The sequence below is a fragment of the Hypanus sabinus genome, chromosome 28, assembly GCF_030144855.1.
Source record: "Hypanus sabinus isolate sHypSab1 chromosome 28, sHypSab1.hap1, whole genome shotgun sequence".
Lineage (NCBI taxonomy): Eukaryota > Metazoa > Chordata > Chondrichthyes > Myliobatiformes > Dasyatidae > Hypanus > Hypanus sabinus.
In genome coordinates this window covers 18,707,585-18,713,584 of record NC_082733.1, presented here as the reverse complement: position 1 = coordinate 18,713,584, position 6,000 = coordinate 18,707,585, and positions in this window count along the sequence as shown.

Here is a 6,000-nt window from a genome sequence, read left to right as displayed (position 1 = left end):
CAAGGGCAACGAGGAATGGGCAATAAATGCTGGCTTAGCTGGTGACGCCCACGTCCTGTAAATGAATAAGTAAAAAATTAAAATTCCAGCATCTGCAGACTTCCTTGTGTTTAAGACACTGCAGATGTTGGAATATGGACAAGAAAATTGCTGGATGAATTCAACAGGTGAGTCAGCATTTGTGGAGGGATGGTAAACATGGTAGGTTGAGTCCAGTTAGATTAAAGACAATTGAACAGGTGCCTGGACAGGAAAGATGTAAAGGGATATGGACCAAATGTGGGCAAATGGCACAAGACACCTTGGTCGACTTGGACAAATTGGGTCAAAAGGCCTATTTTCACACCGTATTACTTTATAAGGAGCATTTGATGGCTCTGGGCCTGTTCTCTCTGGAGGTTAGAAGAAGGGGGAGGGGGCAAGGGATTAAAATGAAACCTATCAAATATTGAAAGGTCTAGATAGAGTAGATGTTTCCTGTGGTGTGGGACTCTAGGACCAGATGGCACAGCCTTAGAATAGAAGAGCGTCCCTTTAGAACAGAGATGTGGAGGAATTTCTTTAGCCAGAGGGTGGTGTATCTGTGGAATTCATTACCACCGATGGCTGTGGAGGCCAAGTCAGTGGGTACTTTAAAGCAAAGGTCGATAGGTTCTTGCAACCTATGACGCAAGGGTACCAAAGCTACGGGGAGAAGACCGGGGAATGGGGTTGAGAAGGATAATAAATCAGCCCTGATGGAATGGCAGAGCAGACATGATGGGCTGAATGGCCTGATTCTGCTCCTATGTCTTATGGTTTTATAACTCTATCAGCCTCTGGTGCACTGTCCATTTTCCTCTACAGATGCTGCTTGACCTGCTGAGTTCATCCAGCAGTTTTATTTTGTTCAAGATTATATTAGGTATGTTTCCACAGACAAGAAAGAAAAAATACAGGTAGCAGCTGGCTTAGTTCACCCCTGGAACATCTGGTTACAGCAGAGATCCATGAGAGATATTGTCTGACTCCCAAAAGAATACCTCATTCTTGTGAGGTGAGATTAGGCTGAAATGTATTTGTAGAACTAAAATATACCTTAATTGCTGTTGATAAAGAATATTTTCTAATGTAAGAGACAGTTCTAGAGGAGTCATTTCCCAGAACAGCTCTGCTCAATTGTTCCCACCCAGGGGAATGAAGATCTCCTTCAACATAAGCTGTTCCCTCATGGCTTTACTGAAAAAAATAATCATTTTAACTTGGAAAATATTTTTCAAAAATGATCCTGACACCTGCTCATGCTAATGTCACAGATGGCTGCAAAATTTCATCTTATTTATCGTGTTCATCAATTTTGTAAGAGAAGGTGAAAGGGTTATGGAGTTGAGGAGAGAGAGAAAAACACAGAATGGTCAGCAAATGAAGGAAAGGGGAAGGAAGAAGTGAGAAAGTAGAAAGTCAAAAGATGGAGGAAGAGAATGAGAGAGGGGAAGAAAGAGAGACAGAAACAATTGTGCAGGATTCCTTAAGGGTTAACTTGCAGGCATTGTGAGAAATTTTGGGTCCCTTATCCAAGAGAAGATGTGCCGACTTTCGAGAGGGTCCATCGGAGTTTCGTGAGAATGATCCCAGGAGTGAAAGGGTTAACAAATGGGAATGTTTGATTGCTCTGACTCTGTACTCATTGGAGTTTAGAAGAGTGAGTGGGGGGTGGGGGGGGGGTGGGAATTCTCTCTGAAACCTATCGAAAACCGAAAGGCCTACACAGAGGGGATGTGGAGAGGATGTTTCCTATGGTGGAGGAGTCTAGGACAAATGGGCACAGCTTCAGAAAAGAGGGACGTCCATTTAGAACAGAATTTAGGAGAAGTTTCTTTAGCCAGAAGGTGGTGACGCTATGCAATTCATTGCCAGAGGCGGCTGTGGAAGCCAGGTCATTGGATGCACTGAAGGCAGAGGTTGATAGTTTCGTGATCAGTCAGAGTGTCAAAGGTTACGGAGAGAAGGCTGGAGAAAGAAGTTGAGATGGACAATAAATCAGGCATGATGGAATGGCGACTACACTCAATGGGCTGAATGGACTAATTCTGCTCCCATATCAAGTTAGAGTGAAAGGGGAAGGAATGAAAGAAGAGAAGAAAGGAATCGAGGAAGAGAAGAAAGGGCGGGGAGAATGTGGAAAGGAAAAATGCTGTCAGGGTTTGGAGAGTGATATATAGAGGATGAGCGCAGGATAAAGAGGTGAGATGAATGAGGATGGTCATGGATGACAGTAGTGAAATTCACTTGAACATTAAGGTACAAATTCACTCTGCAATGTTTACAGCACGCTGTGAATTGGGATTGATAATGACAGGATCTGGTGTGGTTACTGGACCTTGTTGGGGGGTGTGTGTGTGTGTGTGTGCGCGCGCGTGCCCTTAACTCCTGGTGGAGTTGTCGGGGCACTGTCATGACAAGCTTTTTGCACCGATCTTTTTGTTGATTGCTCATCGTACGGCGTGTCTTGGGCGGAGCCCATCACTCTTCAGGTTTTTTTTAACGAGGTCGAGTTGCCAGCTTGACTCTCAACCCAGGCATGGATGGAGAGCGTGCAAGGGAACCAGCCGGATTCGAAATCAGGACCACTCGCCCCGAAGTCCAGCGCTGATGCCACTACACTACCAGCTGGGATTGTTGCAATAGCACCATCATAAACTGACAAAAAACTAGAGAAAATATTGCTTGGATAACTGACCAGTATAGGCAATATTAGAAAGCATTATATTATAATTCTGCACTGACAATATAATCATCACTGCAGAATCAGAATCAGATTTATCATTACTGGCATACAGTATGTCATGAAATGCATTATTTTGTGGTTGCAGTACAGTGCAAAACATAGTTTATTATGGATTACACAAATAAATAAACAAATAAATATTGTGAAGTGGAATAGTGAGGTAGTGTTTATGGACTTCTCCGACATCTGATGGCGAAGGGAAGAAGATGTTTGATGTGGGTTTCAGCTGCTACTATCCAGGACAGTATCTAGTACTGCAGCATTAAAGCCAGAACCAACAGGCTCCGGGGACATCTTCTTCCACCAGGCCGTCAGACTGATTAATTCATGCCAACACAATTGTATTTCTAAGCTATATTGACTGTTTTGTTGTATATTTTACTGTACATATTATTTATTACAGATTACTATAATTTGCACAATGCACATTCAGTCGGAGATGTAATGCAAAGATTTTTACCCCTCACATTTGTGAAGGATGTAAGAGATAAAGTCAATTCAATTCAATTCAGTTCAATCTAGACTACTGTACTCCTTCCCAATGGTTGTAATGAGAAGAGGGCAGGTCATGGGGAAGGATGGGTGGCATGTTGCAGATGGTCCCATACTTGTGGGTAGCAAGACCAGAGACAGCGACAGGACGAAATGATGCCAGTTACACTATTTTAAAACAATCACTCAGATGCCAATTTTTTTTTAAAATATAAAAATCAATAATCTATCAAATTAGAATCAGAATCAGGTTTATTATCACTGGCGTACGCCTGGATATTATTCATTTATTAGTTAATTTAAGCACAAGCAAAACAGTTTTGTGAAAGCAAAAAACAATGGAAGGAATCAAGTGGTTATCTCGGGTGCAATAACCATAGTATTTACATGCCCATTAGATCAGTTAACAATACAGACAGTGCAACAGCAGACATAGGGAGAAATGCCCGTGTGTTTGGAGAAGAAAGCTATTGTGAATCGTTGGGTGCAGCTCCGTAACCTTGAAGCAAAAAGTGATAGAAGTTCACCCGGACATCATCAGTTAAGCGTTCCCACTAAGATGCTGCAGACCTCTAGAAAACTGTCACTTTCAACCGTGCTGATGTAGAATACTGGTCCAACCACTGAGTTAGTGATGAAAAGAAGTCACTGTTGCTGAGATTCTTCTTCATGCATAGCAAGATTCTTCAAGAAGCACGTGAGATAAATTAATTCCTCATCAAGTCCCTCACAGATATTTTAAGTAGATTTCCCCAGACTCCTTCTTCTTAAAACTCCCCATTCTGAGTAAAAGCATTACAATGTATCAGCCAGACACACAAAATGCCGGAAGAACTCAGCAGGTCAGGCAGATTCTATGGAGAGGAATAAACAGTTAATGTGTCAGGCCAAGACCCTCATCAGGATTGTCTTTTGTTCAAGGTTTTCAGCATCTGCAGAATATCTTAAATTTGCAATATATTAGCTTTTCCCTACTTCTGATCATTGGCAAAGTCCGCGATCCATGTCCACTTTTCTCACAATGTCGCCTGCTACTCTCTGACCGTGTTTCTGACTTGTCTGTTTCCCAGAGACAGCCTTAATCAAAGCCACAAGTGCTCCACTGCACCTGTGAGCACGATGCACCAACCTAACTCATGCAAGTTCTCTGTAGTCCTGGATATGGAGGAAGCACTGTAGTGTATCGGTTAGCACAATGATCTGCAAGGAGTTTGTACATTCAGCCCATGACCACGTGGCTTTCCTCTGCGTGCTCTGGTTTCCTCCCACATTCCAAGGCAGACAGGTCAGTAGGTTAATTGGTCACATGAGTGATATTGGGTAGTCTGGACTTATTGGGCTAGAAGAACCTGTTAAATCTATTTATCCAGTGCAGAGGCTCTGGAGCTGGAATATGACAGGGATCCATGAAAGATTCAGCTTGACTTCTGAAGGAATATCTTATTTAGGAGAGCTGCGACTAAACAGACATTTAAAAATGAAATATATTTCAATGATTTTTTTGAGGAAGAACATATTCCAACGTAAGGGACAGTCCTGGAGTTCTAGTTTCTCAGATTTGCGAAGGATTGTTATCTGCCCAGGCACAAACAGTCCTTCTCCAAAATGCATTGTTATACACCCAGGGAATTAAGATCTTCTTCAATATGAGTTTGTGCAGTGTCGTGTCGTGTCGTGTAGTGTGTGTGTGTGTGTGTGTGTGTCCATTATAGTTAAGTCTTTGCATCATACCCCATTCCCTAGTCATCATTGGCTTCTGGCATTCAGTGAAGACTTCACTCTGTCAAGTGCATATGCTGGTCAATGTGCCGAAACTTTAATCAACCCTTCTCATGGAGATATCAGATCCCCATCAACAATGCAGAGGGGGATTGTGGAGAGTCATTCTCAAATCTAGCTCTGCTCGGAAATCTATTCAACTACATGATGATATCCAAGCCACAAACCAAATAGCTTCATTACAGACATAATGCCTTTGCAGACCAAGGTCCAGGGATCTTGAGCCAACACTCTTCTCAATCATCTACTCCACTTCAATGCAATAAACTATCCCTAGACTGCTCTCTATAGGAAGAAATGAGATGCTTTTCAACGAAATGTACCTCCACCTCAAAACTAAGATGACTCCAGCGCTAGTCATCAGATTACTGCATGCTTTTGTCACTAATGTATGTGCACACAAGGGGCTGAGCTTTAAGTCATTATTGAGGATGAGCCTTTATTAGATACCTAGAAGGAAGAAGTCCTCTATCAAGCTACCCCTGCCACACCCTTACAATAAGTATCCATGGCATAACTCAGGAGAACATCAGCAATGTTTCATATTTCAGGACTTAAGACAACAACAATCACATCGGCTTCAATGCGTCAGCTCACACACTGAGCTGAATGCTAAATGCAGAACCAGTGGCTTTGCCCTCCTATCTGTTTTCGAGAACCGACAGCAAGCACTATGGAGGTACTACTGTTGCTGCAAAATCCTCCAAATGCATTCGTAGTTTAGGCAGGTCAAGGTCAATGCCCTCTCCTAGGTCTCCATTCCTGTGATCGAGGCTCTAATCAACTTATCCTGCTCTAGTGGTCAGGCCATGTTGTCAGCAATTCATACAGCATTGTAACAGGCCATTCGGCTCACTGTGTCCATTCTGACCGGTGGGCTCATAATTATATTAATCCTATCTTTCTGTACTTGACCTGTACCCTATGCCTGATACCACATTCTCATACCAAGCTCTCTACTC